The following is a 15,074-nucleotide window of genomic DNA, read 5'->3' on the forward strand; positions in this document are numbered from 1 at the left end:
CTTGAAGTCAATGGGAATTTCCATTACATTCTGTATTTCACACATTAATAAATGCTTAATGTGTAACAGTGGAATCATTACAGTTTTATTAGCCATACATAATGCTTTCACTCTTGATATGACTTTGCACAGATTAACGAACTGATTCCAACAACACATCAGTGTGGGGGAAATAGCAGGACAGAGGCTAAGTGCCATGCTCTTGGTCACAGAGAGAATCATTGTCAGAGCTGGGATTAGCTATCAAGGGTTCACAGTTCATTGTTCAGACCATGCCTCTCTCTCTATTAGCAGGTCCATAACCAGGGTCGGGCGAGTGGGGCAGCTGCCCAGGGTGCAAACCCACAGAGGTGAAAAAATGGGGTGGAGAAATGCTGAAAAAAACACAGCAAAGGGTGCAAATATGCTTGGTCATCCGGGGTGCTAAAATGCCTATTTACGGCTAGTTAGAATATTTTAAAATGAAAAACAGTGCTTTATTACAGTGGTGTCCACTAGGGAAGGGCCAGTTTGTGTTTGTGACACCCCCCCCATTTCCACTCTAAGCTTTTGGCTGTTTGCATTTGGTAAAACAGCAAACAAGCTGTTAGTCTAAATGGAATGTTTTTTTCCATAGATGCCTAGATTCCAAGGCCAGCAGGGATCCTTGAGATCATTCACTCTGATCTTGTATAACACAGACTAGAGAACTTCCCCACAATAATTCCTAGAGCAGATCTTTTCGAAAAACATCCAATCTTCCAAGTTTTAAACATGGTCAGTGATGGAGAATCCACCATGACCCTCGGTAAATTGTTCTGAGGGTTAGTCTCTAATTTTGCTTTTTTATAAAATGTTGTTTTAAAAAGTGCTGGTCATCTCAGGGGTTGTCTGTTAACAAGATAAAGCTTATAAAAGGCTTAATTTGAAAACATGGGATTTAGGGCCTGATCTTCTGAGGATCTCAATAAGAGTTGGGGCTTCCTAACATCTAACTAGATCAGGCCCTTTCTAGTGTTCTGGGACCACATTGGAGAATCCTAGATACCTGGACTAGGAAATTAGCTTCTCATTTCCAGTGTGTGGCATCTGTATTATGGATTTATGATTTCCTCTCTCATCTGTTTCATGCTGTAGCTGTCTCCTGTTGTTATCTAGAATGCAATTTTGGTAACAAAATAGGAATTGAAACAAACAAGGCGGAGTTCGGACCAAGGAATGGCTGTATTTTATTACTTCACAAATATTAACCTGGCACAACATGGAGGAGAAACACGCCGCAGAGGGAAAACGGAATGGTTGCTGTTGTGTCCTGTGTGTGCAATTTACACCCGGCCTCTGTACTCTACCCCGGGCCCAGCAAACGGTGACTGCAGCCCTGCCTACGGTGGAAGCGAACTTCTCAAACGCGCGCCGGCGTTCCCGGGGAGAAGAGGGCCTGGGGCGCGCGGAGCGGCTTATGGGACAGGCTGAGGGAGCGAGGAGAAGTTCTCCAGGAGTCTTAAGACGACACTGTGGCACCAAGCAGCCCAAACAACCCGCCCTTGCCGGGGTCCGAGGCGGCCCCACGCGGGGATCTCCAGGCGGCGGCTCGTCCTGCGCCGCCCGCGCTGTGAGCGCCCGGACACAGCCCGGGGCGGGCCCCCCGCCGCCGCCTGGGCTCCCACGTCCTGTCCCGGCGCGGCCGGGAAAGCCCCTCTCCCGCGGGCGGCGGGGGCCCTTCCTCGGCAAGGCACCGGGCCGGGGTGCGAGCCGCGCTCCGGGGGGGGGGTGCCAGCAGCGGAGTCGCGCGGGCTCAGGCGCGGGAAGTAGGGGGACACGGGGGGGACCGCCCCCCCCCCCGGCTGGCAGTGGTTTCCCCTCAGACCCAGGGGTCACGGTCTGGTTCAATGGCTCTGAGCCCCCCCCCCCCCCGAGCGCCCCGCGCGCGTGTGGGTGTGGGGGGGGGGGCGTTAATGGGTTTGTTGACTCGGGCGGGCGGCGCGGGCGCGCGCGCGGTTGCCATGGCAGCAGCCGGGCCGAGGCGCAGCCGGACGCGGCGCGGCCCACGGGAGGCGAGCCGGCGGCCGCAGGGACTCGCTGCGCTGACTAGGTAAAGGGACGGGGGGCAGGGCCCCGCCCCGCTCGGGCCGCGCTGGGCGGGCGGCGTCGGGCTCCGGCGCGACGCGCCCCACCCCAGAGCTGCTCGCACGGCGCGTGGGGCGGGCTGGCGCGGGGCGCTCGCTGCGGCGGCGGCCAGTCGGGGAAGCCCTGCCTGGCTGTAAGATGGCGGCACCCAGCCTGCGCCCCTGCTAGGAGCTCCGCCGGCCCGGGTCCGCTTAGCGCCGCTTCGGCTTCTGCCCCGGCCCCCTGGCATGCTGCGCCCCCGCGCCGGCCCCTCCGCGCCCGGGTCTTGCCATCGGCGGGGACGCGCCAGGTAAGGCTGGAGCGGAGCCGCCGCGGCCGGGGTGCGCAGCCCGGCGGCCCCCGAGCGGAGCGGCCCGCGGAGCCAGCCCGGCGCCCCCCCCGGCTCCGCGGGGCGGGAGCGAGCGAGCGGCGGGCCCGCCTGCGCCCGGCCCGGGGTCCAGCCTGCCCGGGGCGGCTGTGCCCGGGCGGGGAGGCGGGAGCCGAGCTCCCGGCGCGGATCCGGTCGCTGGACGGGCTCGGAGCGGGCTGTGGCCTGTGGGGGTTGGTGGTGGGGATTGTGCTGGTGGGGGAGAGCCCGGTGTCATGGCCCTGCTGTGTGAGATGGCATCTCGTAATTTGTGTGTGTGTGTGAAATGTCATCTCGTAACTGTGTGTGTGTGAGTGAAAGTTGAGACTGGCATTGTTCGCGTCCCAGGCTCGTACCTTGCCTGATGCCCAGGCGGCTAGACAAGCCTGTAAAGAATTGATAAAAGTTTTGGTTGGGAAAACACTGCTGCCGTAAAAAGGAGACCGTCGCAGTGCTTCCTAGCCAGTGCCTCGCCTCTCTGTTTGAAGGCATATGGGCAGCGGGTGTTTATTGTGCATTAGGCTTTGTCAGTTTAGCCTCCTTGTCCCTTGCTTCTGTCCAGCTAAACAGTTTTGAAAAAATGCAGGTGGGCCCTTCGTTATCTTGTTAACCCTGAAATAAGCAGTATTTTGTTTTGCATTTTCGGATTTTTAAAAAAACCTAGGATCCAAGCTGCTGAAAGTATTTGAGACAGTATCTTCCCCTGTAAAATCTGGAGGCAAGGGAAAATGGCATTTAGTGCCGTATTTATGCACCCTTTTATTTCTGTAAAAACAGTGCAAACTGTTTGATGGACTCCTATGTTACTACAGTAAACAGAGAGGGCTAGGGAGAGATTTTTTTGGACTCCAATTAAGACATGCGCATTTGTTCATTCTGGCCACTGCACTGTAGTCTGCCTAGAAACAAAGAGCCCAAGCCCGGCTAAGTTGAAGTTGGCTCTGTGGTGTGTTGTTTGCATCGTTTGCTTCTAGGCAGGGTTAATTTAAGGAAGTGTCTAGAGCAGTTTGTTTTCTCCCGTCTGCAGGTAGAACCTCCCACGCTGGAAGGCCAGGGATACGCATTTCAGAAAGCATGCGGCCATGATAGAGATTGCAACTTCTCCCATTTTCACATTTTCGCCCTGCTGGTCTGACAGTTGTCAGTAGGTGTGCCTTCAGCCAGGGTTCCTCCTCTTTGCTGAATCACTGAGGATCTATGGCTTTATGGAGCATACGCTCAAGGAAAAATATCCCCAAATAGATGTTAGAAGAAAATGTAAAAGACCTGCTAACGTTAAATAGGCTCTGGATGTAGAGTTATTTTACAGGAATGAAAGCATTTCTCTTTGCAGCAACATTAGGTGTGATGTAGTTTCGTGTTTAAAGCATTTAATGGCAAAATATGAGCTGCTGTAATGAGCATCCTCTGGCGCTGAGGTAGTGAAGCTGTCTCGCTCCGTGAGCCTGATCCTGCAACCCTTACTCATGGGAGTAATCCGTTCTCATATAAGTAACTCCACAAAATTCAATGCAGGATCAAGACCTGCGTGTTTAAAGCTTTGAGTAAATGTGCAGCACCATATGCATGACGGGTAGTAGTAATAACACTGATGTGTATTTTGTGTTGACTAGCATTTGAATGGCCAAGAGTCATGACTCATGGATTCGCCTAAAATCGGTCAGTTAAATTGGTTTGATGACATTGTTACAGGAAATTATTTTTGACTACAAGAAAATACTTTCTGGTGTCTGATACTGAATTGTTCTTAGTCATTCTTTGTGGCTTTCTCCTATCGACACAGAGAGGGTTGGACATGAATAGCATGTGATGGGATCAGAAACTTTGGGACAAGATTAAATTACAGCACTTGTTGGACATGTCATGTGATCCTGTAATTAGAGTGAGGGAATAGTCTATGCTGAGTTAAAGCTATCAAGTGTCAGACAGAGTTGGAGCGGCCTAAATCAAGTCTGGTTCTGCTGGGATTATTCAGTGGCAGAGGCGATGCAGTTAAGTTTCCATAAAGCAGCTTCCCTGAGGTTGAAGAGATGGGGTTTTCCGCCCTTTGAATACTCACTGTTGGTATCCTATCAATTTAAGGTAGTACACGTCTTCCCACTGTGGAGTTTGGATGGTTCTTTAAATGACACAGTGCAGTTCTGAGAGCTGCTGGCTTGGTTACAAATGTGGGTTCAAATCCTACTCACGCAAACTCTCAGGAAAGGGCTTTGAGCCTGATTCTGCAGTCGTTGCATAGGGACCCACTTCTGCAATGTTTGCTTGTTTGAAGAGCATAAAAACTGCATGATGCTGTCTCCAAACTTGTCTCCTTGTCCAATGGGATGGGAATTAGTTTGCCAAGAAAGAAACCTATGGACGGATGGAGCTTGTTTAGTAGTCTAAGCTTCAGGAATCCTGGAGTCGCAGGCATCCACACTCATAGGTGTCAGACCTTTAGCTGGCTTCCTGTCTGTTAGGTAAAAGTCCATGTGGTCTAGCATGTTGGCGTGTGTTTGCTGTATGATTACATTGCTCTGTTGTAGGAACCATAGCATTATTACACACACACAATTTGAAAATGCTTTGCAAAGCTATTATGGCACGAGCCATTTTACAAGTGCTAATTTCCCGTGCGTGCTCTCTCGCTCTTTCTCTTTTAAAATGAAGCCATTTTAAATTTGTGACGGTCCAATAGATGATGAATAGCTTCAGAGCTACTTAAGCAACAGAGTATTTCTGCCTGTTTTAATTATTGTAGGGTGCACATCTATTAAATCCTGCTACTGACTTCAAAGCCCCTCAGAACATTTTAAGCAGGACCCTAAACAGATCTGAAAGTCAAGGAGGAGGATGCTAGGTATTTATTTGTTCCTCCCCTCTGTGCTTCCTGGAGTAGTAATACCAGTGAAGGGCAATGAATACAGAGCTACCAGGTGGGTCCCTGCGTCCATCCCACCTCTTTCCCTTCCTCTGAGCACTGCTTTAGAAAGCCGTGAGGTGGGTTACTATCACAAAATGGCATTGTGAGGTTCCAGTTTCATTATTTCTCTGATCAGTTTTTCTTTATTTACAAGTCACAAGACGATTTTCTAGGCACCAGTCTGTCAAACTCATATGGGGATCTGAAAATCAGGCTGTTTTCCCCCGCTGCTTTTGTCACCAGTAATAATGATTCCGATGTCAGAATTTGGCTCACAACATGGCTCATGATGCCCAAGGCAGAATAAGAATCCACCTCACTCTCCTCTAGCTCTAGCAGTAGTAAAAATTATCTTTAGCAGTGGGGCAAACACTTGTGTGACACTCACACACATGGAGCAGATGGTGTCTTCACACGATCACTTTTCTGACCATAACCACACTCGTAGTCGCATATGGAAACCGAATGGAGTGTTAGGAATCCTGCACTAGCCACTGAAATGGCAGTTGTGTGCTTGGAGGCAGGGTTTGAATACATTTGCATTTACAAAGGTATAGGTATGAACAGAGGCTCTATTACAGCACTCTGAAAACCAAGCCCAGACAGAACAGAGGAGAGCTGCCGCATCACACCGGCCCAGCGTGCCATCTCCCCAGATCCAACCCTCCAGCCCCCTTAATCACAAAATGTGTTCTAGCAAAACATTAGAATATTTGAAAACATGCTCTAAACATTTGCCTGAACAAGAAAATAAGCCTAGAAGGGGGCGAGTATCCTGTTTGTTGGAGAATGTTTTTGTCTTTAGTCATGTAGAAGCTCAAGAGAACAAATCTCTTTTGATTTGCCCACGTGCTTTCCATAAGTAAAATTTCAGTGAGAAAATTCTATAATGCTTTGGTGGTAATTCTCTCTTACCTGGCAGGTAAACAAATACCTCATGCGTATTTTCTCTCTTTTTAATAAACGTGCTGTAGACCGCCAGCCAAGGCACACATTGGTCTCTTAGCCCTCTTGCCCACGTAGCCCCTGAATCAGGATCTAGCTTAAGCACACACTCAGGGTCCCTTGCTTCAGTGGGATTTGAGCACATGCTCAAGGTGCTTTCCTGAATTAGTATCTAATTTGCATCAGATACAGTGCGGCAGTGTAGTGGTTGTTTGTTTAAAAGGTACATGCGCTTCCATTTTTCTGGGTAAACTCCCGTAAAGGGCTGTGGTTTTACACTCAGAAGAGATGTTATATTCCCAGATTAGAACTAGTATCTGCAAATATTTTCTTGCCCCAGCTTGATGTGAAGGACATACCACGGGACTGATTCTTCCTCTCTCACCTTGAGTAGTACCCTGTGATTAGCGCCATTGATTTAAATTGGACGTCTCACCGAGTAAGGTTCCACTCAGCCGGGGTAAGGGTAGCAGAATCTGACTGTGTGCTTTTCAAAGAGCACATATAGCGATATGCAACGGAAAAACTGTAGTCTTTAGGGGATGGTATTTTATGTCTAAGGGCTTCTGAACGCATAAAATCAGGGAGAATGCGCCTGTGTAATCCGATCTGTTCTTGAAAGACTTGCAGAGGGCTGCATGCTGCAGACATAAGCTGTGTCAATAAGAACTCTATTCACTCTCTGAAAACAGCCTCGTGATCCAGGTTTGATTGGCAGCCTTCCTAAGGGAGGGCCTTTTTTGAGCAAGAGCTTGGATTTTGGCGGCACTTCTGACTGACTCGACTGCCTTTTCTACCTCCCATTTATTGTTCTTTCCTCGGCGCGATAAACTTGGATTTCAGATCTGGAGGCTTCTTGGTGCAGCAGTGGGAATTTCATGCAAGGATAACATGAGTGCAAAGAAGGTTTCCTTTCTCACAATGCAGCTCCTCAGCCAAAGCAGCTTGTAGGAAAGAGAAGGTGACAGATTTAGAAGAATATGAGGTAGGAGTTGAAATTGCCATGTGTGAGAGAGAACATTCATGTGTGCTACTCAGGGTGCTTTAATTACTGTATAAAGCACATGCCCTTACGAAAGTCAGATATTTTATTGTGCAGAATATATATTCATATGCCCTTATGCACATTGTGGATGGCTTTATACAAGCTAGTGAGACACCCAGAAGAGGATTTGGAGTGTAAGGTGAGATTCTGCTCTCACCGTAAATTTGGTACAACTCTGTTGGCATTACAATACCAGAATCTGGCTCATTAATTTATTTTTTAAACTTCAGAAAACCTGGTTCTGTGGTGTTAAACATTTTACTATCTGGTGTTTAACCTTTTAAAATTTTGTAGGTTATATCTGCTTGAGCTAATAAAATAGTAGTGTAAGCCTGCACGAAAGTAGGATTTTAATTACAATGTTGAATTAAAAGGCTTTAGTTTGGTGTGTGCGGTCTGCGTAAATTGCAGCTTTTGTTGCAATGTATGCTGCGGCTCAAACATTTGTTCTAGTGAGCATATGAAGCCAGCATATTTGGCATTCAATAAGGGTCTTTTGCAAAAGGGACACTCACAACGTTGCCAACACTCCTGACTTTTATTGCAGGTCTTGTGAGCTGCTTGGTGTTTTTCTGAAAGCCCCAGGTCCTGGAGTCAAACGATTGAGAGAGAAACGCAGCGTTTGTTTCAAAAAGAAAAAAAAAAAAGTTTCTAGCCCTTATGGTTGCAGAGAAAAGCTTGAAAATGTGACCAGTGTAACTTAAAGCTCAAAACCAATGGCAAAGAAAAGGACCCAAAGTTATTTAAAAAAACCTCATGATTTTTAAGCCAACTTCATGACTAGTTGAGGTCTAACTCATGATTTTAAATGCTTGGGGTTGGCAGGGCTCAAATATGCCCATATTGAGTCAATGGGTAGATCCTGTAAATCTGTGTAGCTGCATGGAAGCTAGTCGAGTTCTGTCAGTTTGCACCAGCTGAGAATCTGGCCCTGTGAGATTTGCACCGTTCTTTCCAAAGAATTTAGCCTCACAGTTTGTTTGCCTGTTTCTCTCCAGTGATTTTTATTTATTAACCATCCAACCCTGCTCTTATGGACATCAGTATCCAATTCCTATCCGTGTCAGTGGGAGCAGGATTGGGCCCTAAGAAAACAGTGTGCAAAACAGTCGGGGCAGTCATGAACTGTGACAAGCAATGACAGGAAATGCTGGTTTCTCTGCTCTGGCTCATAACTCGGTGAGGCCGCAGCTGGGTAATTTGTTTTTACTTCCTGTTCCAAATCTGTTTGGGTCAAAAGCAGCAGTGTTTTTCCATATAAAGATGTTTGGCTTTATTCTGCAAGGCAGCAATAAATCTGACACCAAGTACAACATGTTTCTTGCATTTCAGAGTCTCTGTAATGCAGCCGCTGACTTTAATTTGGACGGTGAAGCCTTTATTTGTGCTTTTAGAGGGCCAGGGCTGCACTAGCATTTTTAAACAGCAGAAAGCTGAATATTTTTATTTAAAAGCGTTTTAAATCACAGCAGGCTGGTCTGTAGCCACAGCATGGAAAAGGGACTCAGGAAGTCTCCTTTCCATTCCTGGCTTTGCTTTGGACTCCCTGAGAGATGGTGCACAAGCCCCATGGGGATAATACTTCCTTGGTTCATGGGACTTAATTCATTAATATTTGTGAAGTGTGGACAGTGCTATCAAAGTGCAGAGGGTTATATAATAATGGACCAAACTTTGCGGTCTCACCAAGCAAAGCTCCTGTTGGCCCATGGCTGTTTTTCTGATCGGTTGATGGATTGGTCATTAAAGTTAGTAATAAAGCTTGGAATGCTGAGAGAGAAAATTTCCAAGATTTGTTGACAAGGAAACCTCCCCAGGCATATGGAGAACATCACGCGATAGCTCTTTTTAAATTGTCTCTCTCTAAAAATACGTTAAACCAAAAATTGTACAGTACCCTAACTCCCTTTGAGTTCTTCCTGCAATATGCATGCTAACCAGATCGAGAACTCTCTCGACTCAGGACCTGACTGAATAATAATTGGTTTGGAGGACTTTTCTGAGGAGGCACCATCAAGAATGATAGGCCCAAAATTTAAACTGACTTGAATAGTTTTTCATGTCACACTGATCATGAAACAGAAACCTTCCAAAGAGATGGTTGTGCCTTTGTTAAAATCCCAACTTCTCACCTGGGTGACCTACCTACAGTAAACCCAAGGGGTTTTGGGGGTTCTGGTAAGACTTGTCAAATTTTTAAATTTAAACAAAGAAAAAAATGTCGAAATTTTGAATTTTAGTTGCAAAATATTCTTCTCATAAAATATTTCATCAAAATATTTTCTTTTTTTTTAACCTTGTCCCTAAATTCTGGGTTCTTCGCATCCCGGACACAACTACAAACCAAACTGGGCTTGCCAGTCAGTGCCACTCCACAGTTCCAGATGTTAATTGTCGGATTAGCTGAGGTCAAGAACTTTGTCACACAACATCCCCATCCCACCTAAAAGCCCACTTACGGGTCCAGGCGGTCTCAGTGGCAGGCAGGGAGGCATTGGGTTGGCTTTCCTCCACCTGTCTGATACAGTCCAAAGTCTGTGCTACCAGATCCAGTTGCTATGTGCAGCTGCTGGTTGGGTCTTGTGAAGTTAGCGCCACACCATTGCTATTCCAGCCTCATCCACTCCCACTTTCAGACTCTCCTGGTGCGGGGGAGAGGGCCCTTGAATAGAGAGCCCACTCCCAGCAGTAGAGCGCCCCCTGAAGGCTGGGCATAAAACAGATTTCCCATCCTATGAGAATTTTTGAGATTTTGAATTTTTTTCCCATCCTGAACTGGGACGAAAAGTTGAAATCTCTAAAACTTCCATGAACAAAAATCTGAAAAAAATTTAGGTTGCATCAGTTTGAACTTCTGGTTTGTTTATGACTTTTTTATTTATTTATTTATTTTTAAAATCCTTAGAAATTAACTTAAATTTCAAACCAAAAAGTATTTGGAGCTGAAAAATGAAACTCTTCCATTTTAAGTTTTTCCCCTAGATATTTTCCACAATGAGAAATTAATCAAAATTGATCCTTTCCCATAAACAGTTTTGGTTTTGACAAATTGGCATTTGTGATGAAAAAACATTCATTGAAAAATTCATGCCGAGCCCTACACCTGGTCTCTCAGGCAGATCCCTTGGTCCTGCCTGCGTTGAGCTTGATTCCCCGCCCCAGCCAGAGTCAGCTCCCTGTACAGTCAGGGTGACTCAGGGCATAGCTAGTACAATTCCTGGGCCCTTCTGTGAGTACACGCACAATCACAATCTATTATCATGTATACAATCAGAACAAGGACAAATCTCAACTAAAGCAACCTAACCCAGCATGTGGAGCTATGGGTATGCAACATTCTAACTCATGTAAATGAGGCTGGCCAAAGCAGGCTTTCCCCCTTTCCTCCTAGAGGGAGGAGAGGGACTTTCACTTGGGTGGGGAGCTGCAGTGATGCAAGACTTTACCAAGCATGATGGTTCTGCACCTGCCAGTCTTAGGAGGGAAAGAGGAATCCCAATAAGCTCACCAAGATCCCCCACATTGCAGAGCAGAGAATTGATTATAAAGCTGCCACCCGTCATTTAAAACTTGCCCTTTGGAGTCCACGCACCCCTGTGTGATGATCTATGCGTGATAGCTGCAAACCCCTACTGACACAAATAGGCCTGTCTCATGAGACTAGTCCCATTGACGTCATGTGAGTAGGGATTTTCAGGACTGGGTTCTGCAGGAGGTGGGACAGTACCACAGACATTGTGCGCAGTACTTTGGTCTCAAATGTGATGCTTAGAATGAAGAAAAGGAGGACTTATGGCACCTTAGAGACTAACCAATTTATTTGAGCATAAGCTTTCGTGGGCTACAGCTCACTTCATTGGATGCATTCATCGAATGAAGGTTCTGTTAAGTGGTACCACATCAGTTTTGTGCCATATTGTATGGTGGAAAGATACGACTGAAAAAGGACCCTGAGATCTATTTAGAGGCACAGGACAGTCTTTGGTAGGTCTAATAGTTGACTTATTTGCTTGCTGTACACAGCCTTGTAGTCATATTTCAACTTAAAAGCAACCAGTGTTTGCTGCTAAGGAGACACTGGGATTTGTAAACTCAGCCCAGCAACGGGATTTGTAATTGACTGTATCCTGACTTCCTACGTCAGATGGAAACAGGGCTCGATGCCATTGTAAAATACAGAAACCATTGGAATTAGAAACAGCCTCTAACTGAGGGCTCAGGTCATGCCAAAGGCCAGGTGACAAATACCCACAAATGAGGGGGACACGCAAATTATTAATACAGGAAACCTAAATTCCTGGGGTAGTCCTCCCCTGTGTGTAAGTGACTGTGGATGACTGCAGTTTCTCTTTGTTTCAGATGTAAATTATTTCCAACAGTAAGAGTGAGGGGGAACCACACTTGTGCAGAACGGGGTGACTAAGGCTAGAATGCGTGTCTCTGAAAAAGAGGGACAGTTGAGAAGGAGGATCAGTCTCGATTGCTCCTCTGATGTGCTGAGTGTTCTCAGTTTCCACTGACTTCAGCAAGATTTAAGGGTGCTCAGGAGCTGAAGGAATGCTCCGTGCAGGGCAGGATCAAGCTGTTGTTGACAGTGGTTCCACTTCTTGCCAGCTAGTGTTTGGTTTTTTTTTTAAATTAGAAATCATAAAACAATGCCACTAGTGTAGTAACTTATTGATTAATAAGCACAATGCTTAATGTAGCTGTAAGCTGGAGATGCAAGAAGGTCAAATACGTTTTTATTGGCAATTAATGTACGTTTGAAACAGATGCAATGGACAGCTTAATAACTGTGGGACTGATCCTGAATTATTGCAGACAGTCAGTCTGGTCTGAACTGGCTCCTCCGTGGCCTGCTCACAAATAATCGTCCACACAGCCCTGTGCTGCAGGCTTCCAAATGTATTTGTTTGCCTGGCCTTGCTTTGTCAATCCCTTACTGTGTAGCGTGCGCACAGACGGCTCTGGCCATGTAGAGCCTCTTTGATTTCTTTAGGGCTCTGAACTGGGCCCTAAAGAATGGGGCAGCATTGCGGGATTGAGACTCTAACTTGGTATGCAGTACTTTGCAGGTTTGCATGCAGTGCAGTCACACAGTGTAACAACTGTCCCGGCTCAGGTTCTTTGGAAATGGAAATGAGCCTGGGAAGGTTTAGTGGGAATATTTCTGATTTTTTTCAACTGCAAACACCTGTGGTTGATTATCTGTGTTCCTGATGTCCTTCATTTAAACACTCTGGGCTGCTCAGTCTGCAGTAGAAATGCTGGCTGGTGGGGTTACAGCTTCGATTTGGGACCTTTCTATGATGAAATGTTAAAACTAATTTTTCTTTTAAAAAGAAAATCTGCATTTCTGGGCGTGACTTTACTACCCTCACTGCACTCTGTGTTCACTGATGTCAGCTTTCACATCAGTAATTCCTAGGAGGGTAATGTGGAGTAGTGAGTTAATTAGGTTCTCGACTTTCACCACTAGTGACCTGGATTTACAATCTGCTTTCAGTCACAAGTGAAATGAGTTTGTGGTCTCAGTCAAGCCGCTGTTTGATGCATGTGTATGTTACAGAGTGACCACGCTTATCACATGGTGTATATATAAAACCTGGGACTGGCTTTCACTCTGTGGCAGGGGCTTTCAGTTTGTCCTGCAGTGAGTAAAGAGATGTTGGTGGCACTGCCTCCTTTCCAGCTTAGTGGATACAAATTTTTGAGAGAACTTGTTTTTAGGAAAGTCTTGTGGCAAATGCTCCTGAAGGAAAAGAGAGGACCTGGATTGAAATTCAAGTGGAAACAGTTGAAATTAAAAAATTCCAGAGTGCCAAGAACAAAAGTTCCCCTGCAGTGTTTCTGATAAACAGGGTGTCATTGTGGTAGTGTCTGAGACTTAGATAATGAAACTGACAATAAATAAAAGTGAAACTGGAATGGAATGCAGACACTTAATATTCTAAATAGTAAAAGTACATTAAATGTTAATATAAGTGTTACTAGCAGTTCCATACCGTTGATAAGGATATCTATTTTTAAAGTATAAACTCTTTAACTAGGTATTTTCCCTTTTTAATGTGGAACTGTATTAATGAGTCAACGTTGTTCCCATTCCCTGACCTCTCTCTTTTAGATGGTGAGCTCCCCAGAGCACACGCTGTCCTTATATTTTTAGAAAGCATCTGTCAAATAAATGGTGCTACTGTAAATAAATAATAGATTAATGTAGCCTTAGTTTGCTTAGTAAGAGATCAGTTCTTTCTAAGCAAACCAATCATTGAAGTGGTGGATCAGACCCTCAGTTTGACATCAGGACATATTAGTATTTTAAGCCCATTTAAAATTGTGGTTTTTCTTGGATTTCTCCAAATGGAATCTCAGGTGAGTGATTTCAGAGAGCAAGTCTATTGAATCCGGTGAGCAAAGGGCTGGGACAGGGATTACTGCCATCTAATGTGTTTGCTGACACAGAGCAGATTTCTTTCAGAAATACCAGCTGGGAAATAAGGCTCAAACAGCCCTGGTGCAGTAATGATAGAAGGGTTGCTGGTGATTTGCTGGGAAACAGGCCAGGACTGACCTTGGGATTCTTGCTTCTTGAGAGAGCAGGAATCAGGATTCTCGCAAGTATGTGCAGCTCTAATGTGTGGAGCGGATGGACATGTTTGGGGGCAACATCAGACACCTTCATCTGGGGGCATTGTCACTATAATATTATAGCAGCTTATTTTCTTCAGTAAAGCACCCATAGTTCTTGACAGTAACTGTTTGTGTTGTTGTAGTTTATTTAGATGTATGCCGAAGATCCAGGCACCCATAAAGAGAGCTGAAAACGAAAGGGAGAATTAAAACATGAAATCTGCTTGATCATGACCTGAATCTGCTAATCACAGCCTTGCAGAAGGGAGGGGGGTGTAGGGCTGCATATTAGTCAGGGTTAGGCAGAGGGCGGGCTGTGATAATTTGCTCGGGACAACTTCTTTATGGAAGAAAACAAACATTCCCCCCCACCTCCCAGTGTTAGAGCTTATAAATCCAGACAGCCAAAGAAACTTGATTACAAATAACGACTTGGCCTTTAATAGTCACTGAGCCCCATGGTGCGTGGCATTGCTGTACATGTCGCGTATAATAAAGGACACTACTTTAACCCCTGGTTTTGATAACCCTTATAAGGGAAACATGGCTACAGGAGGCCCTAATTCACAAAAACACATAAGCACATGCCTAAATCCCACTGAAGTCAAGGGATTTTTGGTACATGCTTAAGTGCTTTCCTAAATCAGGGTCTTAATTTGAATGTATCTTTGTGGGTTTAGATTAGAGCTTTTTATTGAATTTCAGGTGTGATTCGGATATCTTTTATTCTTTTAACTGAAGGAATTAACTTTCCTGGTGTTCTTTAGAGCCTGTTTAATTTTGACTTTGACACTGTCTGTGTTTCCATATAAAAATTGTATCTTAATAGGATCCCTGACTAATGTCATGCCAATGGTACTCTTACATCTTAAACTTTGTGTCTTTATTAATTCCGCATTGTAACAGAGAAGATGTGCCAGGCTATATAACACTATTTTGCTGATTAAAATGGTACCAGTAAGTACTTTTAATACCCCATTTGGATCAGTCCTCGGCTGGTCTGAATAGGTGGGGCCCTGTTGACTTGGTGGAACTATATTGATTTACACCAGTTATCTTGTCTGTTAACCTTCCAAAATACCAAGCACACGCTTACCTAA

The 15,074-nt window shown here is 45.6% G+C and overlaps 1 protein-coding gene across 9 annotated transcripts in view; it reads left to right on the forward strand.

Annotated features, from left to right (window-relative positions):
- Positions 1 to 1,936: 1,936 nt before the first annotated feature.
- Positions 1,937 to 15,074, forward strand: part of MBNL3 (muscleblind like splicing regulator 3) — a 109,930-nt gene continuing 96,792 nt past the window's right edge. Inside the window, exon 1 of one of the 9 annotated variants that reach the window (XM_043523071.1) lies at positions 1,937 to 2,071. The gene's annotated coding sequence lies outside the window, so the exon portion shown is untranslated. Of the gene's footprint in view, positions 2,072 to 2,157; positions 2,396 to 6,563; positions 7,285 to 15,074 lie in introns of those variants that run through there. The other 8 variants (XM_043523072.1, XM_043523065.1, XM_043523063.1 and 5 more) reach the window with 8 other exon arrangements.

Source organism: Chelonia mydas, chromosome 9, assembly GCF_015237465.2.
Source record: "Chelonia mydas isolate rCheMyd1 chromosome 9, rCheMyd1.pri.v2, whole genome shotgun sequence".
Classification (NCBI taxonomy): domain Eukaryota; kingdom Metazoa; phylum Chordata; order Testudines; family Cheloniidae; genus Chelonia; species Chelonia mydas.